Raw genomic sequence first — 16,186 nt, 5'->3', positions numbered from 1 at the left:
CACCAGACAGTAAAGTCAAGTTCACACCCACTCTTCCAAGCCTTCTGGCCACTCTCCCTGCTCTGTCTCTACATAACCAAGCTGGGCATGTTTTCCATCATTTCTTTTTTTCTCTCTCCCAACATTTCCTGACAGAGACTCCAGATGTGAAACAAAAGTGAGAAATGCCCAGAGCTGGCAGGATGTGAAAGCTTGCAGGTATATGTGCACCTGGGATTTGTGAAAGACAGACCACCACCACCACCTCCCCCATAACACAAGTACTGCTCTCGTACCCAAAGCTAAATGACACTGGATATTTAATATATAAAGCAAGGTTGTTTGTTCTTATGAATCTTTTGGAAGCTCTGCTAACTTGCTGAGTTGAGCGTACAAAGGAATATTTCTTTCTTGAATAAAATTTGGTCTTACTTACAGTAAGAAGAACATGGGAGTTGATGGAAAGAAATTAAAAGGAGATAAAAGGATGTCAACTGGAAGTTTAAGAATAGACAACCTTCCTTATATATTATATATACAGTGTAATCTCACTTTGGGTATGAGAGCAGTACTTGTTTTACTGGGAAGGTGGTGGTGGTCTGTCTTTAAAAATTCTTTCAGTGGCAATTTAATCCTACAGAAAATCTTCCTTCAGAAGCAACTGAAGCCATTAAATGTTTAAAGTGTAAATAATTCCATGGTCTGAGGACTGGACAATATGGGAGTGTGGAACTAACAGCCCAGAAAATGCTGACCACTTTCTCTCTTTCCCTTTGTTCTGTGCAGGAAACAATAATAGACTTGTTCTTATTTGTTGGAAGCAGAGGCAAATCCCTTTGCTTTTACTCCTGAATATCACATTGGCTGTGCTGTATATGTTTACAATACAGATTGCAGTTATCCTTAAAAAAAAGATAACCCCCTCCCTATTTAATTTCTGTTTGTTCTTGAGCATAGGAGGTTTATTTATAAGAGGACTGGCTTCGTGATCTCATTCTCCATAGGTATTAAGCAGAAATAAGTCCAGATAATGAGTAGCCATAAAATAATGCATAACTGTATGAAAACTGTGTCTAGCTGTCCTTAATCCAATCTAAATTTGCCTGCGGTGCTTTGCATTTGCAGTCAGAGGTTTGCTGACATAGTCGGGGTAAGTAGCTATCTGTGGCCATCATTTATCTGTTCAACACAAGCAGAACACTCCTGGAGAAGCAATGAGATGAAACTTCAGCTCAAAAGGCAGGCTCAGATTAGAGAACCTATAGAGAAATGCGAAAATAGCCCTGGTAAGGAAGAGTGAAGGAATTGAACCCAGACAATGGCCTTGTAAGAGGATTTCCAAGATTGAGATAAGGACTCTGGTGAGGCAGGAGGGGACGTTTTTTACAGTCACCCCCAGACTGGGTGCATGTTTTTGTCTACAGCCAGAAGGGCATAATGAGCTTCAGAAGGGCAGACTGCAGAGCTAAATAATGGAGAAACTTCTTTTAGGAGTGCCACTGTGTCTGCCCCTGGATCCCTGCAAGTGTCCACAGTCAGGTTGGACAGGGCTTGGAGCAGCCTGGGACAGTGGAAGGTGTCCCTGCCCATGGCAGGGGTGGCACTGGATGGGCTTTAAGGTCCCTCCCCACCCAAACCATCCTGGGATTCTGGGATTCTGTGATAATCTGTGATTCTGAGAAAGCCAGAGCTTAGTCTCTGTTCTTTAGAAAACACAGAATTCAGATTGTGATTACAGTGGCATCCTGCAGGACCTCTCTCCCACTGGAAACTCATTTTTCCTTCTATATTTGCATTTGTAAATCTTTAAAATACGCCAAGTTAACTAAATGCAAATGCATGACAAAACCCTTTCTCCATGGAAAGCTGGCTAAATGATTATATCTAATGAATAGATTTTGGCTTTACTTTGGCTGAAAGCACTGCATTTACTTCTGTTCTGAGAACATTCAACCCTTCTGCTTGATGCTCTGCAAGGGTCAGACTGACAGTGTGCTTGTTTTCATCTTTGGAGCTCTTTGCAAAACATTCCAAAATGTACACAAACTTTCTTTTACATCTGGCTATTTATTTAAGTGTCAGAAGGTGAAAAAGCAAATGTTAATATTTACAGGCACTCTTAGAAGTCCTAGCCTGGATTTCCATGTGAATCCCTGTTTCAGCAGGTCCTGCCCAGCAGCTCACACAGGCTGCAGAGCAGCTTTCCACTCTGTGTTTGCCCTGGGCTCTAGTGCTGAGCCCAGGACTAAGGAAGCTCCTTCAACTGCAGGTATTCTTTCTTTTCTCCACTGTTTTACCTCCCATGGTAGCTGTTTTTGTCCAGTGAGCCAAATGTGTTCTTTCAAAAGCCGGGTTTTCCAGCTGTTCTGCCAGTTTTAATAGCTCCGGTTTTGTTAAACATGGCCCTATTGTTCCAAATTCTGTCCAGAGACAAAAATTTACCAGAGAACTTCGGGTTGCTGCAGAACAGAGAATGTTTCTTCCTCTGAAAACAAAAGAAAAAACAAAAAACAAAACAACAAAAAAAAAAAAAAAAAAAAACTAAACAAAAAAAAAGATCATATTCCTTGGTTAAAATGGATATTTTGTTTCCCTTCCTTCCTTCCTTCCTTGTCCTTGTCCTTTCCTTTCCTTTCCTTTCCTTTCCTTTCCTTTCCTTTCCTTTCCTTTCCTTTCCTTTCCTTTCCTTTCCTTTCCTTTCCTTTCCTTTCCTTTCCTTTCCTTTCCTTTCCTTTCCTTTCCTTTCCTTTCCTTTCCTTTCCTTCCCTTTCCTTCCCTTTCCTTCCCTTTCCTTCCCTTTCCTTCCCTTTCCTTCCCTTTCCTTCCCTTTCCTTCCCTTTCCTTCCCTTTCCTTCCCTTTCCCCTTTCCCCTTTCCCCTTCCCTTCCCATTCCCCTTCCCATTCCCCTTCCCATTCCCCTTCCCATTCCCCTTCCCATTCCCCTTCCTTCCCCTTCCCCTTCCCCTTCCCCTTCCCCTTCCCCTTCCCCTTCCCCTTCCCCTTCCCCTTCCCCTTCCCCTTCCCCTTCCCCTTCCCCTTCCCCTTCCCTTCCCTTCCCTTCCCTTCCCTTCCCTTCCCTTCCCTTCCCTTCCCTTCCCTTCCCTTCCCTTCCCTTCCCTTCCCTTCCCTTCCCTTCCCTTCCCTTCCCTTCCCTTCCCTTCCCTTCCCTTCCCTTCCCTTCCCTTCCCTTCCCTTCCCTTCCCTTCCCTTCCCTTCCCTTCCCTTCCCTTCCCTTCCCTTCCCTTCCCTTCCCTTCCCTTCCCTTCCCTTCCCTTCCCTTCCCTTCCCTTCCCTTCCCTTCCCTTCCCTTCCCTTCCCTTCCCTTCCCTTCCCTTCCCTTCCCTTCCCTTCCCTTCCCTTCCCTTCCCGGAACTTCCCTTCCCGGAACTTCCCTTCCCGGAACTTCCCTTCCCTTCCCTTTTCATTTTTTCATTCTTTCATTCCCAGCTTTATCTGTGTGTTCAGAATTCCCAGTGCCTGTGTGAGGGTGGTTATTTCTGTGCACAGGCAGGTACAGGTGAATGTTCTTGGTAAGCTGCTGCGGCAGCACAGTATTGTATCCTAGCATCACTCTTTTTTTTATGATACAACATTCCTGGCTTGAACTCTAGGCTAGGGAAAAGCAAGAAAAATACTCAGACATTTTGAATTATTGTGTGGGAAAATGAAGTGTTGCCAGAGTGCTGCCCAAAAATTCAGTGTGAGAATTAAAAATTGTTACCTTTCCCGGGACCTTGAGTGATGTTTAAATTATTCTCCAGACTTATGTGCACTGCTCATTCCTTTTGCTAGAGAAAGTGAGCAGAGAAGGATTTAAATGAGACATTTCTCTTGGTAGGAGTTTGGCAGTTCTGGTCCTGGAAGAGGAGTCAAAGAGGAGTCAAACATGTATGTACAAATACACGTTCAAAAAGCTAATGCAAACCTAAATCTGCTGGGAAAAGGCTGCTGTAACACAAAAGACACATTGATTAGTAGGATTTAAATGAAATGGGGACTTCCCAACTCATTGGGGAGGGCTGTAAATGAAGCTGGGAGAGCAGTGTGAGGAGGAAGAAGGAGGAATTTGTACCTGAGAGTGTAGGTGATGCCTCAGGTTTTAGCTTTTATATTTTTCAGATTCTGTGCTGCTTTTGTGTGCACTTCTGAGCTTCACATTAAGGGATGGTGAGCTCTCTTCACAGAGCAGGGAGACAAAACAATTCCTTCTCCAGCTGAGGACCAAGGACAAATGATCCAGATCTCAGGCCCAAGAGCACAAACAGCGTGGGCTGAAGAGAGAAAAATAAGCAGGATGGGACTGCATGGGCTGGAGCTGGAATTGGACAATGAACTCCAATGTGCAAATGGAGCAGAACTGATCAAAGTGAGAGATCCCATGAACGGTCGTGCATTTTGTGGCCATTTTGGTTCATCTTGGATGCAGCCCTGGCTGGGCTCTTGTGCTGCCCAAGGTGGATCCATGGAGGAGATCCTTTTAATAAATCCCTGCTTTTTTCTTTAGCTCTGTCTAGCCTCTGTTCTAGGTCAGCCTTCTCAAGGCATCACAGGGATATCTCTGAGAGGAGAGCTGAGGAAGCCTGACTTGTGTCCTGCTGCAGCCTGGAGAAAGGTACTGACAACAGAAGGAGCCTTGGATGAGAGTGCCAGAACTGAGGCATGTGCTCCTGGTTTGGCCAATAAAATTGGGAAGGCGGTGTTGCCTTAAGAATGTTGCACAGAAAGTTTTCCCGTGTTTCCCTCAGGCCCTGCAGAGGAATGGGAATTCTCAGAGGATGGAGGAGGCCAGCGTCACTGGAGGCCTTTGGGGTTTGCTTGGGTTGGGTGGCATCCTGGTTCCTGTCCTGTTTGTCCCTCAGGGATGACATGGGGCTGCAGGTTGGTCTCTGGCTGAGTACCATGAGCACAAGAGTGCTGCCCAGTGGAAACCAGTGACACAGGATGTTGGAACCCTGGTTACTGAGAATTTTAGATTTCTGTGCTGACGGGCACTGACCCCCAGGAGAACACTGCATTTGACCTGAGGCCGTGGAGAAGCTTCCAAAATGGAATGACAGAACTGGGATTGTGGGTGTGGAGTTTGAATAGAAATGTGTGATATCACAGGGTGGGAAACTTAGAGTTTAAGGGTTTAGAATACAGTAATAGATATAAACAAGATGGAGGTTTTAGGGTGGAGGCTGGTCCTTCTTCTTCCCCTTCTTCTTCACCTTCTTCTCCATGGGTTTGGGTGGTTTTGTGTAATTGGATAAAAAAGTCTGCATTGCTGGGCACAGGTGGCTGGTTATTAGGTTAAAAGTAAAAATAATTTAGGTGCCATTTCTGAATTGGACAGTTTATCCTTAAAAGGCCTTGTAGAGAGATGGGGCTCCATTTTTACATTGTTAGAGTGAAGTGCTGTAGAACTCAGGGTTTGTGAGACTGTGACATAGATAAGAACTAACAAACATCTGAATGCCAACAAGAAATACCATCTCACGATTTAATCCCGACCTCGGCAGAAAAGAAGAAAAAGAATCCACAACAGGAAAGTTGCTCAGCAAGGGGAGGTAAAAAGGGTGAAATCCTTTAAATACAAAGGCACTGATACCCAGCCCAAACAGTGAGGCAGGGAAAACTGGTACTGAAAAAGTTAAAGTTCACAGACTGAAAGTTCACATGGAGTTATTTCCAGTTTTTAAACAATATCTGTTCTCACTACCTGCACATTCAGCAGAACATTGTCTCTAGCAGACAGAACTTTTCACACAGGGAAAAGTGTCCTCTGGAGCAGAACTGCTCCTCCTCACATGAGGGAGAGGATGGAGCATTGCCTTTGGAGCATTGCCTTGTTGTTGCAGAGTCATTGATTCCTGTCTGATGGATACTGGGTTGGTTAGGTTTTGTTTGGTTTCCTTAATTTCTCCACAGCATAGTTTTTAGCTCAGGTTTTCTTTAAACCTGCCAAATGTGGCCAGTATTTTCAAGTGATTCTGCATCTCAGAGCTCACTTTGCAAAACTTTGAGGAGAAAATTTTGTGCTTTGAACTTGTCAGAGCAGCTGTGCCCTCTCTGCTCCTCCTGGGGACTGAGAGCAGAGCTTGAAACTTTGCTAATATAATTCTCTGTAGATTATGGCCATCTATCATTATTCCATCTAGCAAACACTCTTCTCTGATAAAAGGGGATGTAGTAACATTTGTATTTATAGTCTGTTCAAAGGAGTGATGTGAGGTTAATTGGAAGGTTAATTAGGAGAGGTTTAATCTAAAGGCAACAAGTCTAATCTCCACTCTCAGATTCATGAGAGCTCTTTTCACTCAGCTTTTCCAATAAATGCAACATTCCTTAGAGATCTCTGACACAGCAGGCAACTCCATTTATTTCAAGGTGGTACCCAGGAATGCTCACCTGGAAATAGAGCAAGGGGCTGTAACTGCTCTGGCTGGGCTGTGCCAGCCACACAAATTCTTTTTCCACATCATCATGGAAAAATCAAAAACTTGAGGCATGGCAGTCAAGTGAGGCTTCCTGGCAGGAAGTAGGGAGTGGGGCTTATCTTGCCTTTTTGGCAGCCACAAAACAATGCCCAAGGTCAGCATCAATTTCACTATCAGGGACTCTATATTTTGTTAATCAATAAGCATGAGAAAGATGAATTGCTTTAAAGATTAATAGCCAATCAGTGCTGTAAGTGGAACAGTCAATGCCTGAAAGAATTGTGTGCCTTTCTCCTTAGTTGAGCTTAACAGAGCCCAGCCCTGCCCTCAGCACCTGTGGCTATTTCTGCAGTCAGGGATTAGGTAATGGAATGGTTCCTTTTAGGCCAAAGTCATAAATATCATTTAAATAGACAGGGGAAATAGAGAACCTCCTGCATCTGAATAGCTGCTCCCTTCTGCAGGGCCGAGTCTTGAAGCAGTAGGGATGGTCCAAGGACCTGATAGGGATGAGTCCAGGGAGCTCTTTCCTAAACTTGCTCTAGCCCTGTCACTTCACCAAGGTAGAATTAACCTGGTGCTTTCCTCCCACTCATCAGGTTGGCTCCTGTCCCTGCCTTATCTTCCCATCTCGGTATTTCATCTTCCCATCTCTGTATTTCCTTTCCCTGCTCTTTGTGAGCACAACAGTGGGAAGGGAAAGAAGTGGCTGGAAGGAGTGAGAAGGCCTTGGTTGATTTGTTTGTTGTGTAGAATTAAAAAGAATAAAACCCTCTCCCACTTTGGGTGGTTAAATCCTAGCAGTCCGAGTGCTGTGCCGGGAGGAGCTGCCCGAGTGCAGAGGAGGAGGAGGAGGAGCAGGGAGATGACATTTTGGTTCAAGCATGTGACTCTGCTGCAGATGCCTAAAGCAGGCAGCAGGGTAAGAAGATGATAAAGTGCTACTGAGGGCTCTCAAGTCTTCAATAGGATTCTCTAAGAGTCCACTTAAAGACAAATGGAGCACTCCAGGAAGGCAGCTGATGGAGGCAAGGAGAAGAAGTTGCTTTTGAAGTGTACGTTCTGTCTTCCACAATAGAGTATTAATTATCTTTTAGTTGCAGAAAAAAAAAGTTCTTAAAGTATCTGACTGTAGACACATTGTTCTACAGCAAGAGCTTCCACTGCAATCTGGAAAATATCCTTTATATTAAGATTGAAAAATCCTTATCATGTTTTATGCTTCAGGATTCAACAGTTGCCCTTTCCACCCTTCTCTGTTTTTACATATTTCCTTCCTGTCATCCTGATCTTCATTTTTTCCTTAACTTATATCAGCATTAAGGTTTTTTCACACTTTCCTTTTTTGTATTTGTACTTAGCATCTGTATTTATAGCTTTAATTTCTATCTCCTCTTAAAATTCACCAAGATAGGATGTTTTAGAAGCTTGTTTCTCACAGAGGTCAGGAGGGAGGACACTGTATCTGGTATTGGTGCCTGACAGCTTTGGGAGGTGTTAATCTGTATTGATGTTTGCTCTGCAGAAGGGAGAGAGCCTGTGGCCTGTCAGGTGAAGCACCATGGGAAGTGTCAAGTGTGTGAGGAAAGTGCTCCAAGATGCCTCTCCTCATTACAGCAGCAGGGCTGGCACTTGTCTCCTCTAATTAATCAGCAGCTCACTGTTGAGGGAGTGCCCTTCCTCCTCTCCCCCCCAGGTGAGACTGGAACCCCTCCAAAATCCCAAGTCCAGTTTTGTGTTTCAGCCCAGGTGAGCTCCTGGCTGCCAGAGGCTGTAACCCCTCACACCTCCTGCCCTGCTCCTACTCAGCTGCCCATGGCAGGCTTGGCTGCAGCCTCTCCCTCTCCTCAGCCTCTCCTGCAGCCCCTGTGGGTGTGTGCTTGGGGTTATCCCACACCTTTCCCTGCTGAGGGCAGAAGCATGGGCTGCTTTCTGTCAAGAGGTAAAACCAGTACCTTCCTCTTTCTTCACACTCAGCCCTGGGGACATCACCAGCCTGCACCAGGTGCTGGAAGGTGAGTGCCACACTCCTGCAATGTCATAAGTGCCATCTGGATGTTGTGGCAGGAATAAAAGAGCACTTCAGGGCAGAGGCGACACCTCCAGGGGCTCTGGAGTAGCAGCCACCTTGTTTCGCATCAGCTGAGTACAGTCCCGTGGCCTTTCTCAGACATGTCTGAAACCAGGAGCCCAGACCACTTGGAAAAACAGCCTGAAATCTCATCCTGAATGTTTAGGTGGAAGAGTGTCGTCCTTCCCAGCTCCCAGTAAGACTGTGCTGGTCTCAGCATGCCCATTGTTTCCCCTTCCCCTGGAGGTCAGTTCCTGGCCAGCCTGGTGGCCCAGCACCAGCAATGCTATCAGTGTCAAACCCAGGGATGGTCCAGCCCTTTTAGCCATGAAAAATCTCCTGTTCTGGCTAGGGTTGGTCATCTACTTATTTGTTACATCCCCACCCCTGCTTAGAGGAGTTGTCTCCATAGTAAGTTAATGAATGATGGCCTAAAATACCTTTTCTGGATTAAGGAGAAAAGGAGATTTCCCCCCACACCTTCTTTCCCAACTGTACAGATATCCAGACAAAAAGACAAAAAGCTGCTTGGTCAGCCCCAGGTTAAATGCAGGTGGTGGTCCACACAGGAATCCCTGGCCCTTTAGCTGGAACTGGTTTTGTCCTTTTCTGTGGCTCCTTTCCCTTATTTGTGCAGGCCCAGCTGTTTCCCAGAAAACAGGGCCTTCCCTCTTTTCATCTTGACCTGTCCCATCCATCCCTAGGGCAGGAAGCTGCACAGCAGACTCAGAGGGAATGCTCAGCCCACTCCAGCTGTTCCTGCTGGGCCAAAATGCGTGAGGAGGGAGTTCACTGCTGGCTCAGCTCCAGGCACTGGGGTGACCATGGTGACCCTGGTGATGTGTGGCAATGGGAATTCCCACGTGGGACTTCTCCTTAGGCTGGGGCACAAAACCTCCAGCATTAAAAACTAAAGGTCTGAGTATGAGGGGAATTATTTCCAGCAGCGAGGTGGCCACAGCAAAGGGCATTTGGGAATGTCCAGGTACTGCCACCACCAGTGACAGGCTTGCAGCAAGGCTTGGGATGTGCTGATGTGCAGCTTGGAGCATCAGTGCTCCAGCACAAAATGATGGGGAGCAGAGCACAACCTCGAGGGGAAGAAGAGCAGCTCTGGAGAGTGGCAGAGTGAACTGGGCAGCCAGAGCAGGTGGAAGCCCTGTCCCACATGTTGGCGGTGTAAACATGCCGTTTGTTATTACTTGGTGACGAGGCACAGCACTCCACATTTTTGCTTTTAATTTAGCTCCAATACTTGAAGTCTTAGAGCAGTAGGTTGAGGTTGTTTTTGTTTTGAAGCTGAGAGTTTTGAGAAGCACTTCATTCTGAATATCCACGTCTCTCTGTGCCCTCTCAGATATCTTGGCATTCTGAGGTTCCTAACTGCCTTTTTTTCTTGTACATTTAACTCAGACATGAGTTTTCTTTATGAGTAATGGTGAAAAATGCCCCCACACGCAGAAATCTTTGTGGTGACTGATGACAGTGAAAGAACAAATTTCAAGGATCAACAACCTCTCCAAATTCTCCTTTTGTAACAGACATAACAGCAAAGTAATCATCATTAGAACAGTAATTTTGTTCCAGCAACCCTTAAACTCCTGCTGTGCCACTGTATTGCACTGTACTCTGTGCTGGGCTGATGGAAGGAGAGGGTGATTCTCTTAACTAAGTTTCAGAATAATTGGAGGTCTTTTAAGAGAAAAACTTTGTTTTGATATAGGAATTTCAAAGGTGAATGGAAGCTTCAAAAGAGGCACGGGGAATGCAAAGATAATAGGATTGAGTTCTTAGTGGTGGGTAGCTCTTGACTTTAGATTATTTCCTATGAAGACACTGGTTCCTTCTTTCCACACCAAAAATATGTCAAAACAAGAAATTTAATTTGTTCAGTTCTCTTGGATGCCATATGTAGCTGTCGTTTTCATGATTTAATGTATAAACATGAGAAGGCATCTTTGCCATGAAATTATGTTAGCAAAAACTGCCTTTCTTCTAAGTACTCCTCTGTAAACTGGCTGTATCTTTGGAAACCAGAACAACAGAAGCCGTGTTACAAACCCACAGACTCTCATGGAACACCTTTGGTCTTGTATAATTTCTAGACTGAGCTGTGAGATGCTGTCCTGTACAGGTGGAAAACTCTGAGGGATGAAAAGGAAACTGTAGAAATGAAAAAAACCTTCTGCATCGCTATGGATCCTAGAAGATTAGATCCCTGGCAGGCTGCTTGTCTTGCAAGCACTGCTCCTTCACACCCCTTTTGATGAAGGCATTTGTGCAATTGTAGAAGAGCAGTACCCACAAAGAGGTTTTTTAAGTCATCTCCGTGCCAGATCTGCTCAGCTGATTTTATTCCTGAGAGGAAGATAGAAATCCCATAGTCTCCCCAGCATATCTGGTTTAGGACTTTCTGTCTTTGTGGTTAAAAGTGTAATTCCAGGACCTTTCCTTCTGTCTTTGATGTTCTGTGCCCATTCCTGTTCTGTTCTCCTGTGAAGAATGTCACTGGAGATGTTTTTCTTAATTTTGATCTGCTGAATCTAACCCAACCCAAACACTCCTACACTCAAGACCAGCTTTTGGAATGACTTGTGTGTGCCTGGCTATTTGCATACACCATCAGATAAATGTTAAAAAAAAGGCTATAACAAGGACTCTGACAAAGATCCCACTGTCTGCTATTTAACATCTGCATTTTAATGATGTAGAAGTAGAAATCTTTTATTTTATTAAAAATCAGCTGCCGGGTCACACATGAATATGGGGCACAGCCAACTATTTTGGCTTGAATTTGTACAGGCTGATCAAAAAATATTGGCATACCTTGATATTTTTAGTATTCTACACAAAGCTTTTCACCATTGGTATTGATTTCCGATTTTTTGCTTGTCTAGGGAATGGGAAGATTAATGAATAAACTCTGTTCTTTCATATTACAGTTCAGTCTAATTAGATGATGGGATTAACTACTGTCAAGTAGCCACTGGAATTGTGTTACTCTGTCTTTGACAAGGGTATTAAAAAAAAACCAACAAAAAAGCCAATTTTCCTTCACGTCCAGGAAGAGAAGGGAAAGTGTGTAGCAATGTGTTTTGCTGAGGACAAGAGGAAAATGGTGGTGGGTGAGATGAATAGGAGGAATGTGGGCAATGAGAGGGGATGTGAGTGAAGGAAGAGGTGTTTGGACATGAGCCACTGTAAACCAGCTGACTTTTCCTTCAAGAATCCACAGGTGAGAGACTGGAATATTTTAGAAGCTCAGTAACAATCATAGAAGTTGTTCAGTCAAGAGAATAATTATGCTTTTAGGGATCAGGACTTCAAGATGCTTCTCCATATACTTAAATACTGCAAAACTCTAAAATTCATAAACATAGGAAAATGCATTTTCTAAAAGCCAAAACAGACAATGGTATCAGAAATAACACAAACAAAGTATTTTCCCCTGGAGAGACAGACTTTTCTTCACTTTCAGCATGTTTTCTTTCCTGAAATGTCAGCCTTTATGCAATAGTCTGCTACTAGCCCACATATGATCTTTTTTCTCTTATGTTCTTCCAGTTTCAATAAATGCCACAATGGATTACTCGTGCATTCAACCCAAATGTTTACTTTTTATTACTCTCTTTATTTTTCCTCAGAGTTTATTTTTGTGTATTTAACAAGCAACAGACCAAGAGGAAGCCGCCTCAGGTTGTGCCAGGGGAAATTTAGATTGGCTGTTAGGAATATTCCTTCTTGAAAGGGTTGCAAAGCACTGGAACAGACTGCCCAAGGCAGTGGTGGAGTCACACCTGGAAGTGTTCAAAAAATATTGTGATATGGGGACATGGTTTGCTGGTGAACACGGTGGTGGTGCTGAGTTGATGGTTGGACTTGGTGGTTTTAAAGGTCTTTTCCAAACTGAACGATTCTGTGAGTCTGTGGTTTGATGCCTGATCCAAATCCCTCTATGGGCAGCCTCAGGAGCCTTTGTTCTCAAGTGTGAGGAGCAGTTTGCTGGGATGTGTGCTGTCATCCTGGGCCCTTGGGCATCCAGTGCTGCGGCTGCTCCAGCAGCTGCTCCTGCACCAGCCCTGGCCACAGAGGAGCTGCTGATCCTGACCCTGTCATTCCTTCACCCTTCCTTCACCCTTTCTCCACTGCCCTGACCTCAGCAAATCCACCCCTAGCTTTGTGTCAAGCTTGAGTAGTTTGAAACAATTGCTCTTCTCTTCTTCCAGCTAAAAATCAATCCTATCAACGTTGGAGAACTTCAACTGTTTTTAAAACACTTTCAGATTGTCTTGACCAGCAACCCTGATGTCATCAGGTCTGCTCCTGGCCAGTGTCAGAGAGATGAAAGCCAAACCAGTGCCTTGCAGCATTCCCAAGTGTCTGTGTTGGAGAGGAAACGGCCTTGTAAGAGTTAAAGGCAAAATGTTGAGCTGGAGAGATGTTACAGCAGCAATGTCTGTCAGACACCTCTGCTCTGGCCATGGCAACTCCCTGCATGGGGGAACAAAAGCAGCACATTCCTTTGGATCTGCCTGCAGAGGTGTGGGTGTGGCAGGGAATTTAACCTCATCTTTTGTCAAATAGGTACTTTTTAAAATACTTTATGCATTGATGGGGAAACCTGCATGAGTGACTCTACAACTTGTGTTTAGATAAGCTGTCATTATGATGGCTCTGCCCCTACTGCTAAACCTCTTGGATATTCCTGTTTCCACACAGGGAGCTCTGGTTTGGCATGCAGAACTTCACTGTCATAGCAGGGCTTCAGCTCACTGCTGGGAAACTGGCTGGTACAGACAGCCAGGGTAGGAAGTAGCAGTACTCTAATGCTGAAAATCTCCTTTGAAACAGCAGGAGAGATGATTAATACCAATCAAAAGCTTTGTGGAAAAAAAACACTGTCAGAATTGGGGTGAGTTTTCAGGTGATTACAAGTGCAGATGATAAAAGTGATAAAAAGTGTGTTTAAAAGCCACTGTGTGTTTAGACTGTTCCAACACCTGTGACTGAACCATGCATGACATCCCTTTAGGAGATCTGTTCCCAGGGCTGTACTCTGTCTGTATTAATCCTTTTGAATAAAGCATGGTGGCATTGCTAATAAATGTGCAGATGGCAAAAGTGGAGTGCCTTTCAGAGCAGTTTATGCAGCCAGCTGCAGCTCCTGTAGTTTGATCCAGGTGATATTAAATCTGTATCCCTCTGAAGTGGATCTCTTTGAGGAGAGTACACCCAGTTTTTGTGCCTGAGGCTGCACCTCCTGGCTGAACAGGACAAAAATTGCAAGGCTGAACTCTGCCATGCAGTAAAAAAGTAGGAATTATGCTTTGCAGTTAACCTGAAAGTAACAAGTCACGAGTTTTGGTAAGACACTGGCCATATGAAAGAAACTTCATGGTAGCTGGTTCTGTACTTCAGATAGAGAAAAACCTCATAAAGCTGCAAACCTTTCAGTCTAGAAATGGAAGTCCTGAGACAAGTGCAGTGTTTTAGTGGCAAGGAAAATTAAATACTGCATTATTTTTCATTTTTGTCTAGGGGTAGATTCTTCAGAATTGCTGCTGTTACTTCAGAACATCAGTCAGAAAAGATGCAGGAGGGCTTATCCTGGGTGGGAAAATGAGTTAGATGGTGTAGCAAAGTCTCTCCCAACTCCATAGTTCTGTGATGCCACAGATCCTCCAACACTCAAGTGCTACTGATGGCATTTTTTTTAACAGCAAATGTGTCTAATTTGATACACTAAAACCAGAACAGAACACTTAAAAAGTGGTGTTCAATAAGCCAAACCTTCAAGGCAGCATTTCAAACACATTTATGATGTGCAGAAAATGCCTGCAACTCTTGCAGGATTTGTATTGACTGGCTTTCACTGGACTTCTGGTGCTATTGACAGGATTTCCAGATGACAAACCCAAGTATTTGTCCTGGAGCTGTGTGTCAGCCGTGGGCAAATCACAACAGTTTGAGGAGCTTTGAGACACTCTACCAAAAGAAATGAAAAATGGATACTTTCTGGCTGTGAATTCTTATTACCTTCAGATCTGACTTCTCCATATTTCTTGTAATAAAAAATTTAAAGCCTAATATTAAATTCCTAAAAAAATCATTAATAAAGCCTATTAAGCTGAGCTATGGTTTCCCATGAGATATTGAGGCAGCCTTTGGTTTTTTCCAATTTCATGACTTTGAGTCCTTTCCAGATTTGCTGCTTTTAGACTGAGGGGGCTTGGTTTGGTTTGTTTTGTTTGTTGTTTGTGTCTTTCTGTCTAGGAGGGGGGTTAATACCACAGCTGAACTTGAGATTTCCAAACATGCCCAAGGAGTCAGCATTGAAAATTACCCAGTGTGAGCAGAAAGTTTCTTGGTATGGACCTTGCAACACCTCACAAACCAGATTTTGTTTTTTCCAACTCTGTGCAAAAACACTGTGGTGAAAAGCAACCCCAGAGACCACCCCAGACTTATTTTGTCCTTGTTTCCAGCCAAGGGACTGTTTCAGCACCTGGGATTAGACATTCTCTGCGTGTTTGTACGCACCCAGTGCAGCCACATTCCAGATCAATTCAAGTCTCTGGATGCTTAAACAGACTGGCCATCAGAATCACCAAGCAGGAATAAGTTTAATTGTTGATTTTGACACAGATTGTGGTGTTCTGGCTTGTGACAGCTATGTTTTGTTTGCCATTGGTCTGACAAAATGATACCTCTGAAGTTTTTATCTGCAGGAGAGCTGGAGAAGGTAAGAAAGAGTTTTCCTATCCTACATTCTGCTTCCAAGTTGCTACACATACCCTGGATTTCAAAATTTAGCTTTTTTCCTCTAATTTTTCTGTAATTAAGTGTGGCAGCAATTTGAGGGAGGGGATTCTGCCCCTCTGCCCCTGGGCTCAGGTGAGACCCCACCTGCAGAGCTGCCCCAGCCCTGGGGCCAGCACAGGAGGGACCTGGAGCTGCTGGAGAGAGCCCAGGGGAGGCACCAGGATGAGCAGAGGGATGGAGCAGCTCTGCTGGGAGGAAAGGCTGGGACAGCTGGGATTGTTCACCTGGAGAGGAGAAGCTCTGGAGCGACCTCATTGTGGCCTTGCAGGGCCTGAAGGAGCTGACAAGAAACATGGAGAGATTCTATACAAGAACCTGGAGTATCAGGACACAGGGAATGGCTTCCCACTGACAGAGTGTGGGTTTGGACTGGGTATTGGGGAGGAATTGTTCCCTGGGAGGGTGGGCAGGCCCTGGCACAGGGTGCCCAGAGCAGCTGTGGCTGCCCCTGGATCCCTGGCAGTGCCCAAGGCCAGGTTGGACACTGGGGCTTGGAGCAGCCTGGGACAGTGGAAGGTGTCCCTGCCCATGGCAGGGGGTGATGAGCCTTAAAAAGTTCCTTCTAACTCTGTGATTCTATGAATGTAACTTCATTAAATTATTTGGGCTTCTACTAAGATTTGCCTCAGTCTGACACCTCTCCTCTACCAGGTCCTCTCAGGCAGACTTGCTGCTCAAAATGTACCTTGCTTTTACTTCATCCTTGGCAACCTCCAGCCCAGGGACAACAATCCTCAGGGAAAGATCTGAGGGGAGCTGGAGGAGGCTCTTGTGCAAACCTGTTGTGTCTGCTGTTCCGGGTGAAGTGGCTCTGAAGAAGGAAGCAGCTTCCTTCTCTGCTCAGAGATTGTATCCTTTGCTCCTCTTTTGCTGGCAAAGCTGGGACTGATGCTTT

This window comes from Anomalospiza imberbis, chromosome 8 (assembly GCF_031753505.1).
Source record: "Anomalospiza imberbis isolate Cuckoo-Finch-1a 21T00152 chromosome 8, ASM3175350v1, whole genome shotgun sequence".
Taxonomy (NCBI): domain Eukaryota; kingdom Metazoa; phylum Chordata; class Aves; order Passeriformes; family Viduidae; genus Anomalospiza; species Anomalospiza imberbis.
The sequence above is the reverse complement of the archived record's forward strand: the minus strand, read 5'-3'. Positions refer to the sequence as shown.